The sequence below is a fragment of the Vulpes vulpes genome, chromosome 13, assembly GCF_048418805.1.
Source record: "Vulpes vulpes isolate BD-2025 chromosome 13, VulVul3, whole genome shotgun sequence".
Classification (NCBI taxonomy): domain Eukaryota; kingdom Metazoa; phylum Chordata; class Mammalia; order Carnivora; family Canidae; genus Vulpes; species Vulpes vulpes.
In genome coordinates, this window is record NC_132792.1 from 31,106,525 (window position 1) to 31,121,169 (window position 14,645).

A 14,645-nucleotide genomic window follows, 5' to 3' on the forward strand; every position below is an offset into this window, starting at 1 on the left:
GAACGGTATCTAAGCTATGCTAAAAGGGAAGCTTCTCTGAGGAAAAGCGGACTCTTACTTCCACCACTTCAACAGCTTGCGGCTAAAAGGAGTCCAAATTTTGACCACATAATGTTTTAGTTTTATGTGTGTTCTGGTACTTTATTTCTCATGGAGTAGTTTCATTGGATTCCTTTTCTCCAATTTGCCCAGGCATGAGGGACTATCCCTCTCTCATTAGCATCATCTCCCCTATTGTCCTGAATCATTATCATTGATCTGAGACCAATGAGAAGTGTTGTCCATTGATAGGGGATCATGTAAGGAACTAATTACAATCCCAGGACACAAGCAAGCACCATTTCTGAAAGATAGTCAGGGATGCTGATAAGATGCCGTTGATGGGCTGTCTTCACTCTTCCACTGTGAGAAGGATACTATCTTAGCTCCTAGGCCCAGGTGGTGGACAGTCTTGCTAACATGTATTCATGCATCTTTTGAATGCCAATTCAGTTTACACCCACATCTGGGGCTCTGCCAATTGGAGGACTATAACCAAGTCTTTAACTGACTCCATTTTTCTGAGGAGGCCCAACTGGCATTAGAAACTTTTGCAGACATTTTCTTTTTCCTTCATCCAATTTTCATGCTTGGAAGCTCAAGAAATTTTGGAATACTTTCTATGTCTCTCTGGGAAATTCAAAGCTGTCTCTTGCCTTCTTCTTCCCAGACCTATAATTCTATCAAATCTGCTATATGGCATTTGAAATTATACTGTGGTTCCTTCTCTCTGGGCCTCATGATATATGTGAAATATAGATTCGCTTTCCTGTCAAAGAGTTGGAGTGTCTATCATGCTTGGCCCATATGGCCCAAGGGAAAAGGTCTACTTTGAGAGGCAGGGGGCAGAAAACACAGCCCTGCATTCTAACACTATTTCATCCATACTGTCTTTTCTTTTTCTTCTCCTCCCAAACTCAGAGGTTCTATAATGAGTTTGGGTGGGAGGCCTGTGGACATAGAATACATCTGATTTTGATCATCTTCCTGCTTTCTAAAACATTTTATCTCACTCTTGCACTGCTCACCTTTTGTGTTAATCAGGATTCTCCAAAGAAACAGAAGAAATGGTGTATGTGTGTGTGTGTAGAGAGACAGAGATATTTATTTTAAGGAATTGGCATGCACAATCGTGAAGACTTGGAGAGTTCAAAATCTAATGGTGGAGGCCAGCAGGCTGACAACTTGGGAAAGAGTTGCAGTTCAAGTCCAAAGGCAGTCTTCCATGGAAGTAGGAAGAGCTGATGTTGCAAAGGAAGTCTAAAGCAATCTGCTTGCAAGTGGTCAGCCTTTCACTCTATTCAGGCCTTCAACAAATTGGATAAAGCTTACTCATATTAGAGAGGGCAATCTGCTTTACTTAAAGTCCACTGATTTAAGTATAAGGCTCACCCAAGAACACCCTCACCAAAACATCCAGAATAATGTTTGACCAAATATCTGGGCGCTGTAGCCCAAACAAGCTAACACCTATGAATCACGACACATTTGAACCTAGAAGCAAAATAATGTTGTTCCTTTCATTGTTTATCGTCCTAGTAGCCATTCCTTGGGGCTAGTGATAGGTCTGTGTCCTAGAAAGAGAAATTCTGGCCATAGCTGGAGAGGAAGAGGAAAAGAAAAAAAAAACGGTCTTGTTGATATAGTCATTGAGCAAATATTTATTGATTACCTTCCATACACCGAGCACTACGCTTGGCACTGTTTCAAGGGATCATTCTACCACCAGTATTGTTGTTTTCGTTATCAAATTGTATTGATCTCAAATCAGGAAGCATGCCAAAGACTTATTATTTATTGTTTTAATCCACAGTTTTCTATCTCAATTCATAGCTTTATGGTACAAATTAATTCAAGTTCTTGGTGTTGAGAGACCTTTACACTCTCTAGTATCTATTTCATTTCATTCCAAAATGGTACCTCCAGCTATAGAATGTTATCAATAAACCAACATTCTGTCCTAAAATATAAGACAAAATTAAAAATCCACAAACTATGTTGAGCTTCTATTACTTATCTAATGAGGTAAATTCTGGACTGTAATCTGGGTCACTTCATTTTCTTTGCTGCACTGAACATTGGTAATGGATGTTATTGTTCCCCTAGGAAACATCATGCCCAGTCTTTAGACTCAATGCCTACATAGTAAATTGTTCTGAAATATCTAAAAAGGTATCTTATAAGTAATCTTTATAAGCAATTTCTTGAAATTGCATCTTTATTTGGGAGAAAATAAACCCCAAAAATCAGATTTCACCAATAAGTCTCTCACAGACACTGCTCACTTTGGAAAGGTTCTACCTCTTTCTCTCCTATCAATAAGGAGACATCGTCTTTTCAGGGCTGTTAGGACAAAGAGATTGTTTTCCCTTCCTGGGAAGCCACTCAAGACAGGATTAAGTAGCACAGTCCTATGGCCATAACAGAGACAGATGTGTGGATCATAGACAATGAATGAGCCGGTTTAATGCTTGGAGAGACCATGTCTATCATCAATGAAAGAGAATGCTTGACTGTTCTCAGAGGAAAACTAAGGAAACCTGACCATTACTTACATCAAGAAAGTCTTAGGCCACTTTCTACTATACAGGAGCACTGAAACAATGTTGGAGGAGAATTGCTCAAAATATCTCACTGGCAAGGCTAAATCCATGCACAAAACTCTAATAATTTGTATGAATGGTTATTATAGAATAGCAATTTTCAAACATTTCCATTCTTGACCTATAAAGCCTACCTACCTTAAAATCTCTCTAAATGCAAACCTTCTACTAAACAGATTGTGTGTTTTAGAAACAGGACAATTTTGAACATTGATTTTTGACCTACGTTCCTGAATTAGTCCTTGGGAATTATTTGTTAAATTGCTCTAAAATCCCTCAAATTTTTCTGCTATGATGTTGATTGTCCTTTACTGAAATTTCGACTCTTTCTCTCTCTCTCTTTTTAATTCTTCTTATTATTTTATTTTATTTTGTTTTGTTTTTTAAGAGAGAGAGAGAGAGAGTGAGGTGCAATGGGGAGGGGCAGAAAGAGAGGGGAAGAGAGAATCTTAAGCAGGCTCCACGTCCAGCACAGAGCCCAAGGCAGGGCTCAATCTCACTATCCTGAGATCATGACCTGGGATGAAATTAAGAATCTGACACTCAATCAACTGAGCCACCCAGGTGCCCCTTAATTTTTTTTTTATTATTTTAAAAGACAGAGAAAATTATGAAAAGTTTCATGGGTTAAGTGACATTTAAGCTATACTTTGAAGATACTAAACACAGTATCTAGCAGATAGTAGGACCTTAATAATTAAAAATGAATGTGAATGAGATTTCAATAGGCAGAGAGAAAAGAATAAAAACTTCTGGACAGAAGATACAGTATAAGGAAGAACTCAGAGCAGGAAATGACAAAGCAAAATGAGACAGAGGGAACAGTTGAGATTGTGTTTATGATATATCAAAGAGTAGGGTATATAAATCTAGAAATGGCTGTTTGTTGGGCCAGTATAATAGAGGGCTTTTATAAATCATCTAAAGAATTTTTATATAACATAATTTGACAGGCAATCATGACAAGAATATAAACATGAAAAAAACTGAAAAAATGGAAAATATTTCTAAATTATTAAGTTATTTCCAAATTTACTGTATTGTAAATTGCAATATATATATATATATATATATATATCTGAAAATACTATGGAGTAAAAACTCTCTTAATATTCTTAAACTCAAGTATTATAACTTATCCATGCTGCTCAGCCAATGATTTTTGCTGTGCTCCTGAAATGTTTGTTCACTTGTTAAAATCCATGTCACAAATCTTCAGTGCAGCAGCTAATATTTTACAATCGATCAAATAGTCTCAGATATATATTCCAAATATGTGACTTAATGAAAACAACATAAAGATTTATGCTCCATTTAATGTACTTAGCTAAACTCATGGGATTTCAAAAGAAGATAAAAAACAAAAGGAAACGTGGGTTAATGCTTAGTTATCTTTTGGTTAACTTATATAGCTTAGCAATCGAAGAACATGAAAGAGGAACCTTTGATAAAACTCAGTGGCTTTTTAAAATCCATAAAAGGCAGCTGGTTTTTCTAGGAAGGACCATATTAACATTGGAATGTACAACTTTTAAACAAAAACTCTTGCTAAGCTTCATTTGTAATTGACAGCCAAGACACATTTTTTTAAAGCTAATGCCACTCAATGATGTTACCAAGATGAACCTAGAAGAGGAAGACTTCTTTTCTTTACTTGTTATATAAATGAAACTTCAGAGTCTTTCTCCACATTTCTTTGAGGACTTTAGTAATTAAGAAAGTATAGGCATGGATTTCTGGGGCTCATTGATGATAGCTGCAAACTTGATAGGATGGAAGGCATGACTAAATATTTAATGGATGCCTGGAAGTCCATTTTACCTCAGGTTCCTTCTGAAGACAATTTAGGCCAAATATCAAAGCTTCCATAATTTTCTCATATAAAAATATATGTCATCATAGAGCTCAATCCCAAAGTTTCCTTTAACAGCATGATCTTGAAATATGACACTGCCAGCAATTCTAGAGCTCCATGAATCTCTCTGGGAAGCTACCATGAGAGGTAGAACTGGACCACACAGGAGGATAAAAATGACAGAACTGGAGCTGTAATAGAATGTGGCAGATGAAGAGTCAGGAGAAAACACAGATGGTGGTTTGATATTGAAAGAGCACTGCCCGGGATCCCTGGGTGGCGCAGCGGTTTGGCGCCTGCCTTTGGCCCAGGGCGCGATCCTGGAGACTCGGGATCGAATCCCACATCAGGCTCCCGGTGCATGGAGCCTGCTTCTCCCTCTGCCTATGTCTCTGCCTCTCTCTCTCTCTCTCACTGTGTGCCTATCATAAATAAATAAAAATAAAAAAATAAAAAGTTTAAAAAAAAAATGAAAGAGCACTGCCCAAGATTCATGGCATTCACAGGCTTGGACAGGATAATGGTGGCTGATGATAGGACTCAGTCATTGACCCTCATAGCACTGAAGACACTTATTCACTAAGTACAGGCTCATCTATACCCCCAGGTTATAAGACCAATCCTATTTTTATCCAGGGGAATCAAAAGAAGCAGGGGACCATAACTGAACATTAAGTTAGATTTGCTAATTAGTCCTCATGCAGCAGTTATTTGACATGACCTGATACATTTCCTAATCACCATTGTCTACTGTATTCCCTAGTACCCTTAAAACTGACTTTCTTTAGGGGTGCCTGGGTGGTAAAGTTGGTTCAGCGTCCAACTCTTGATATCGTCTCAGGTCATGATCTCGGAGTCATGGTATGGAGCCCCACATAGGGCTCAGCACTCAGCAGGGAGTTGGCTTGAGATTGTCTCTCCCTCTCCCTCTGCCCCTTCCCACTGTACTCTCTCTCTCTCTCCAAAATAAATATATAAACCTTAAAAACAAAAATAAAAACAAAACTGACTTTCTCTAGAAGTTCACCCAAGGTGTTTCTGATGAAATTATATCTCAATACAAGTTCTCTGTTAGAAATGGTTGAGGTAGAAAAGGCAACCTGTCTAATGTTTCTCTAACAGAGAATACAAGTTCTCTGTTAGAAATGGTTGAGGTAGAAAAGGCAACCTGTTTGATGTTCATCAAACAACAGCCTCTTAGGAACTTCTTCTAAATCTAATTTCCACCTGTCTCACTTGCAGCCCTTTACTAGGCACCTAGGCACTGCTTATTTTGGCTTGAGCTATTGCTGGTTGCCAAGAGCTCCTTGATTTCCTGATGATCTTCCCAAGCTCCTCACCTGACCTTTCTATAGGCTCTAAATTTCATTGTCTGGGCCACTCTAAAGTTTATTAACCTGCCATCTACCCAGATGAACAATATGCCCTCTGGCAAATATACAAATAATTAAGGCAGGAACTGGTGAGATTATTGCAGGTTAACACCAGAGAGGAAAAGTGGTATGGGGACTTGTGTGTAGATGGCACTAAGCAGTGTTTGATGGGTATGATTTTCCTAATCACACAATCAACAAAGTGGTATCTATAAAAAATGTTTAACATTATTTTTCCAGCGCCTGAGCCCCCCTTCTGTCTGATACAGAAAACTTAATCCTGTCAATTTCAAATAGGCCTTATCGAATTCAGTGTCTTTTCAGTCATTTTGGATTTAAAATGCATCCACATTCAGTGTCGCTCAATCCTGCTGTTTTCCTGGAATTGATGCAATGTTTTGGCTTATGTGAACAAAGACCATAAGAGAATTCCTGGTCTATTTCTCAAACTTTGATACCTTGGCCCTGTGCAGACCTCATTCTCCACCTGTATTCTTAAGTCTGACCTCTTCCATACAAGCACATTTTAAATCCTGGCTTTCTTTGCTCTGAACCTCCCTTACTCAGCACAGAGACCCTCTGCATACCCACTGGTGCACTTGTATTTGCTCATGCATGCTTTATTTCTCTCTCCCAACTATTTTCTGAATTCTCCATTATAAGCACCAGATGCTGATACTCTCTCCCACATCCTCCTGAAGCTGCTCTGTTGTTCCTATAGCACATCTCAATACATGTCTGGGGAACGATCCCCTGGAGCTTTAGATGGGAGCAATGAGACCTCTCCTCTCTCCTCACTGAGTTTTACAAATCCATCTGGGATTATAGAAATTGGTAAAATATAGATTCTTGCTCTTTTTCCTTTCCTTTCTCCTTTTATTCCCTACCTAATGGAGTCTTTAGCTGATGTGGAGTATTTGGGAGAAGGGGCAAAGGACAGAAAGCCAATTGGGACCACATGTTTTCACATTTTTCTTGACTTACATCTGAATCAAATAAAGATTTTAGCATCCTTATTCTCTGGTACTTTCCCTAACAATCTGTAGTACAATTACTGTCCTTTAACCCAACCACCTGAACCATGGATACTTCAGGGATTTTAAAAATTCACATATTTTGTCACAAATTCTTTGGGACTCAAAAAGTAGCACTTTCTACATATAAAGCACAGTCCTAGGTTCAGGATTATCCTGTTGAGGTGACTGTGGTGAGCTACCTGAGAGAAATGGAATATTTAATTTGGGTCTCTTGAAAGAAGAGGTTCTGATGCCAATGGATGGGGAGATTAGATGGGATAAAAATTTAAGGTTCATTAAATGTAAGTCCTGTTCCACCATGTTCTGGTATCTGTGTGTGTGTGTGTGTGTGTGTGTGTGTGTGTTACCATCAGATTTTTTTCTAATTTCACATATTTCCAATGACATTGGTATATGTTTAAGGAAAATTTAAAAATTAATTTAGAGCCACTAAAGCATTTCTCAGGTCTTATTTTTTGATTTGCAACATCATGAGCAAATGTTACTCTTATCCCTGAACACTTTTTTGTCTTAGAAACAAGATTGTACAAAATAATTAATTCTAACTTCTCCCTCAGCTTTTTTGATCTCTTCCTTATGAGTCTGCTTCATTGCTTCTTTTCCACTCCATTTTCTAACTGAATATCTCTCCTAAGATTCATTCCTTGGCCATTTGCTTTTCTTCCCCCAAGAGATTTGCTAGAATTTCCAGGGTTTATCAGCCCATATCAATGATTGTTATTTCTAATGCTGCTTTCCTTCCCAGTCATCAGCTTCCTTATAAGTTGCCATTCAACATATTTATTTAGGTGATTGTTTATTGAATACCTACCACCTGCCACCTCTGTGCTAGAGTCTTGAGATTCAAAGATGAAAAGCAAAATCGTTACTTGTGGTTAGCCCAAACAAGGTATTTCCCATCCCAAACTCTCTTCTCTTTGACATTTTTATTCCAATGTATAACATCATCATTCTCTGAGTCTAAAAACCATGGTGGTCATTATCGACACTTTCTTTTCCTTTTTACTCCCTAGCTTGTCATGTCATCAATATCTTGGCGTCTGATCTTGCCCTTAAAATTCCCATGACTACCACCCTAGGATAAGCCTGACAACTAAATAATTATCTAATTGATCTCGCAATGGGGTTCCTGTATCTGATCATACAAGCATGTCCTGTATGATATTGTCAAATTAGTCTTCCTGAGTTAGAATGATAGACATTTAGCCTGTGCTTTGGTTTCCAATCTACTGCATAGCAAATATATGTTATATTCATATCCGCCCCTCATATTCCAAATAGATTTCCTATATTTAGAGAAGATAAGTTCTGCTTCCTTAACAAGAACAAGAGTCAGACCTAAAATTTCCAGCTTTCCTTGCAGCTAGGAGGCAGGCATGTGACCTGGGCTCCACCAATCTAATATATTCACATAACAGTTTGATTTGGAAGTGAACCAGGTCTCTGCGAAGTTTCTATTTTTTTGTTGGTGCTAGTAAGGATTGAGGAATTGAGATACGCAATCTTAGTGATGGCAACAATAGTGATGTTACTTTCGCAGTGACTGCAAAGTAAAGTTCTCGTGCAGAAGTGACATGAGGAGTAGGCAAATACAGTGGCTTTTAGATTCAGTAAGGCCATGAAAGGAGCAGAAGTTTCCTCATCAGGCAAGCCAGCTCTGTGACATCATTCTTTTCTTAGAGCCTTAGCTTCAAGTCTGATCCTAGTCCTCACCTTAACCCTGTGAACAATCAAAAAATAAAAAAAATAAAAAAACTTTCTGGGCATAATCTGCCAGAATCAACCTCTGTTGTTGGAAATGTAGAACCTTGGTGATACTATTATTTGCATAAATAAGACTCTAAAGTCTCCTCTTTATCTACTCTATCCATTATCCAGCTTTCTTCCTACTTCCTTACCCTCTCTCTTCCTGTTATCTTTCCTTCCTTCCTTTCTTCTTTCCTTTCTCCTTTCCTTTCCTTTCTTTTCCTTTCCTTTCCTTTCCTTCCCTTTCCTTTCCTTTCCTTTCCTTTCCTTTCCTTTCCTTTCCTTTCCTTTCCTTTCCTTTCCTTTCCTTTCCTTTCCTTTCCCCTTTCCTTTCTTTCCAACTACTTATTCAGTACCTACCATATGCCAGCGTCTATTCTGGTACTGAGAATAGAAGATTTAACAAAAGAGACCATATCCCGATCTGCGTGGAAATTAGATTCTTACTCTTCTATCAGTTTTCCATTTCAACCAAACTTATTTACCTTTCATATCCTCTATGCATCATATGAAGCCCTACCCTTGAATTGGATGATATTCAACCTAGAATAATCTCCCTATCCCTCTTACCTATGCTTATCTTATTTGTTGCATCCCACTAACTCCTTTCTTCTATAAATGCCTTTCCCAAGAGCTATATTTGAATTATTTTCCTACCATCTAACCTTTTACTTGACTTGAATCTAACTCAGTACTTGAATTATATGAATTATATTTTATATTATTGTTTATTGTTTAATGTATAGAGCCACCCTCCTACAAAATTCTAGGTTATTGAAGACAGTGACTGTCTACTATATCTTTCTGAGTCCCAGTATTTGACCCAGGGTCCCACACATACCACATGTATAAAATAGAATGACAAGGACCTCTCTACTTGCTATTGCTGTCATCCATTCTGACATGAAGCTAGCAAGTGAAACCCATTAAAACCCTGAGGTTCTCAATTCATTTTCAGATAAATTTCAAGTTCCTCAGCTGCACACTTAGAGCCCTCCACAATCCAGTCCCAATTTCCCTTTCTCTTTAGAATGCTCACTAACCTGATTGGCTTAAGAATATTTGAAATTGTATGCTATTTTTCTTTCTAACTTTAAGCCAATCATTTCAATAATTTTTTTAAAGCAAATAACTCTTAATATAGTATACATTTGGTTACCTTCATTGTTTTGTGTCTGTGACCATCCATATACCTGGATTCATGATTTTTCTGTATATCATTTTATATCATAAAAGTCCTTAAAATAGGAACACTACTCACTTTTCTGATTTATGTATTATGAATGAGTGGAAAGGAATGGAACTTCCTTGGAGAAGAGGATGATGGAATTGCAACTTCGATTATTTAAATAGCAATTTTTGTATAAGAATGAATTTGAATTAAGGTTAGAGTTAAAGTATCTCTTTCACTATTTGCCACTGTTTAGTGTGTGTACACCTACATAACAAATTACTATGAATTTAGTGGCTTAACAAAATACATATTTATTACCTCACAGTTTCTGTGGGTCAGGAGTTTGGGCAGGGCTTAACTGATTACTTTGCTCAGGATCTCACTGAAACAAAGATATTGACCAGCTCTTCTTTTCTAAAGAGTTGACTGGAGAAGCTCAATTCAGGTTGTTGGCAAAATTCGTATCCCTTGTGGTTGTATGACTGCAGGCTTCATCCTCTTCCTGGCTGTCTCCTAGAGGCTTCTCTGAGGTCCTAGGATTTGCCTGCTGTTCCCTGCCACATGGTCCTCTCAAAGAGTAGCTTACAACATGGCTGTTTACTTCTTTAATGCCATCTGGGCAATCTCTCTCACTTCAGTCTACCAAAATAGAGCCTTTTACATGTAACTCAATCAAGGTAGTAACATCCTACCTTCTTTGTCACATTCAATTGGTTAGAAGCAAGTCACAGGTTCCACCTGTACTCAAGAAAAGGGAACTCTTTGTGGGTTTAAGTGAAGGTTTACCTTAGGGTATATCTGCCACAGTGAACCTTTGGTCAATTTTTAATTGTGAATATACTTTGAAAATTAAGCTACTGTAGTAAGCAAAGCAACTTTCACATTGTAATTTCAAAGGTACAACTACTGCATTGTTTAGAAAGGAATATACTATTAATTCAACTGGTTTGCAATGGCTCAGGATGATGAATGCCCTCTCATATTTAATTGATCTAATTCCTTCTCTAGGCTGACAATATTTTTACTGCCAATTTTCAATTAAATTGTTTCTCTCAGGCCATTTTGACCTCTGAGTGCTCAGTTCTGAGGAGTCGTCTGGAAGCCTTCATCTAAGTAATGGTGTCTACCATATTCAGAACAAATTCTTTATTCTTTATTTACTGGAAGCCAGTAAATACAGACTAAATATACTAGACTTCCTAATACACTGACCCAGCCAGAATGACTAGTTCAAAAATACAAAGTTTGTCACCCTCTTCTTAGATCATTTCTCCACAGAGAGGAAAATAAACCTTAGGAAGGCTATGTTTCATAGCATCAAACACTAGACTCAAATAGAGTTCAATAAATCCTGTTGGCATAGCTCAAAGAGTAGCTGAGATTGAAATACCATTTCTGGCAGAGATGATACTTAAATTCTGCTATTCAATGGAATCTTGGGCAAAGAGGTAAAGGAAGGGTTAAATTTAAATGTCTGATGTGCATCCCCCCTAGAGCATGCCCTTTATTGTGAGGAAGAAAAGATATTGGGATAAGTTTTCTTTTATAAATATTTCCTATGTAATTAAATATCCTGCCTTAGAAACTATTTACAGTGTCTGATTCACAGCACCCTGTTTCATAGAAAGTACTGTATTCTAATTATACAACCTTAGGTTAAGTATAAAGAAAACACTTTTCAGTTATATCTTTTCTTATCCAGCTACCCAGAGAATTAATTACTGACCATATACTTTGCCCTGTAACATATAAAACAAATTAATAGTATAACCATATTTCTCTGTCATGTTTTTTTTAAAAAGACTTTATTTATTTATTTATTTGAGAGAGAGAGAGAGAGAGCAAGCATGAGCAGGAGGTGGGCGGGGGGAGGCAGAGGGAGACAGAGAAGTAGACTCCCCACTGAGCAGGGAGGCTGAGGCAGGGCTAGATCCCAGGACCCTGAGATCATGACCTGAGCCAAAGGCAGATCTTAACCAACTGAGCCACCAGGTGCCCCAGCTCTGCCACATATGTTTTAAGTGTACTCACCTCTGACCATTTTCATTTTAACAGAGATCTATAGAGATGGTGAACTATTTGCTTCTTCATGAAAGGAAATAATCTCCATGAAAACTTGGATCAAGGATGAAGTTTGACTAAGATGCCCTTGAACCTTAAATTTCTCCTATTAGCAATAAAAATTAAGCGCATCCAGTTTAGTGCTATAGTAAAAAAAATCTTACCTAATATTTCTGGATAATTATATAGTAAAGCCATTTCTGACATTTTTCTCTGATTTTCTTTGGGGTGACACATTTTCATTATTTATTAATTTACTGATGATGATGATGATGATGATGATGATGATACCTAGTCTTTAGCAAATTGCAGCACCTACAATTTGCCAAGCACTTAAGTCAAGTACTTAACATCCATTATCTCATTAAGCTTCACAATATTTTATAATCCCCATCTAAAAATGAGAAAACTAACCCTGTTTTAGTTAATAGCATGACCAAACATCAAACAGGTGGCGGGTTCAAGACTCAGACCCAGTTCACTCTGTCATCAAATTTGGGCTCTCTACTCTATTACGCCCCCATGTCTTTTTAGTAGTTGCATTTCGTGAATCAACAATATGTTGTTCATAGAAAAATATACAAATCTCCAACATGTGTAAGCTAGAAACACTTTGACACTCTGTGCATAGTTATTACAATAGTAATTTTTCATACATTTGATGAAATTGCCACAAATAGGGCACTGCATTTGACAATGTACCAGATTAAAGTAATTTTAGTTTCAAAATATCTGTGTTAGATATGATCTTATTCTCGTAGCTTAGCAGAATGTGCATATCTCCCATTTGATAGGATGCTTTCCTTAAAGGTGTTAATATATTCTATGATCATTTTGTAGAAGTCTCCCTAGAAAACTTAGTGGCTGGATATAATTATATGCATGTTACCAATCCAGAAATTGTATACAAAGAGACACATATTTTGCAATAAACTAAAAAATGAATACTGAGCCACAATATCAGCAATATTCTTAGTATCTTCTTAAGATTATAATCTTCACAAATGGGTAAATGAAACAGGTTAGCAAAATGAAAATGAAAGCTGTAGTAGTTTTCTAGGGATGCCATAACAAAATATCAGAAACTGAGTGGCTTAAGCAACATAATTTTGTTTTCTCAAAATTCTGGAAGCGAGAAGACCATATTTAAAGTGAAGGCAGGTTGGGTTTCTTTGAGGTCTCTGTCCTTAAATTGCAGATGCCTACCTTCTCCCTGTGTGATCTTATACTCTTCCTTCTGTATGTATCTGCATCTTAATCTTTTCCTACAACAAAACCAGTTATGTTGGATTAAGGATCACTGACATAACTTCATCTTAACTTAATTATTACTTTAAAGTTCCCATCTCTAAGTAAAGTCACATTCTGAGATACTAGGGGGTTAGAACGTCAACATCTATATTTTTGGGAAAGAAACAAGTCAGCCTATATCAGAAGGCTATCTTGATGTACTGCTGGTGAATAATAAAAACGCTCCATTGACTTGGTGCCAAGTAATCCTTCCTATTTTGGGGGTGTGATTTCCTAAACACAATTGTCAGTAAGTTATTTCAGAAAATTAAAAAGTAAAAAATCTAAAAAAAAAATAAATAAAATAAAAAATAAATAAAAATAAAAAGTAAAAAATCTTACATAAAAGTCATAATTTCCACCCCTCAAAAGAAAACAAATCAGAAAGTGGTTAAAATATACAAAATGCAAAATAATTTTCTCCTAACTGAAAGTTAAGTACTCTACAATCCATCTCACACAATATAGTAAATATAGTAAATATAGTAAATAATTTTGACAAATTGTGCAAGATCAGTTTTGGTAAAGGAAATAGTACCTTTTTTACCTATCGACTTTTATTATAAAAGCAGAGATGTGTCCCATAGGCACCACTGAAAGAGTTTCAGGACCAGTCATCACATATCTGTTGCTTTTGGATCAGTTCCATCTACTAACCCTTCAAATAAGCTAGTGATAAGTAGCAGTGACCCATGTGGCTCCTACATTGCATAGGGATTACAGATTTGTTTGGTTTTGCAATTAACACATTGTACAGTAGCCCTTCCTGAAATTTTGTTATTGGAGCTACACAGACCTAATTATTTGCTAATTCATCCACACTTCTCACTTTGACTGGACTTTGGCAAGGAACTTGTAGTAGCAATTTAAGTTTAACTTTGGGTTTTTTTTTTAAAGCATTAAGTAATGATAAAGAAGAAGGTAGGATGACTATTTTTAAATGTCATAAAGCAGACATTATTGTTAATCATTTGTATTAAATCATGGACCACTTTGAATAATTTATGAAAACCATAGAAGATCATTTGCCATAATCACACAAAATTTCACACCATATTTCACAATTTACAGATTTGTTTGTAAACCAGTAGACCTCAACTTAAAAATACCTTTCATTAAAAAAAAAAAAAACAAACAAACCTTAATAAAAGGGGATGGGGGTGTCTGGGTTCAGTTGGGTTAAGCATCTGACTCTTGATTTTGGCACTGGTCATAATCTTAGGGTCATGAGATTGAGCCTTACATTGGGTTCTGTGCTGGGCATAGAGCCTGCTTAAGATTCTCTCTCTCCCTTTGCCCTCTTTCTCTCTCTTACTCACTTTCTTTCCCTCCCTAAATATAAATAAATAAATAAATAAATAAATAAATAAATAAATAAATAAATAAGGCTTTGAGACACCAATCGGTTTCAGCTCAGTGACACAAAGTTTACAAGAACCCAGCTTTTGATTATATCAACACTGATTT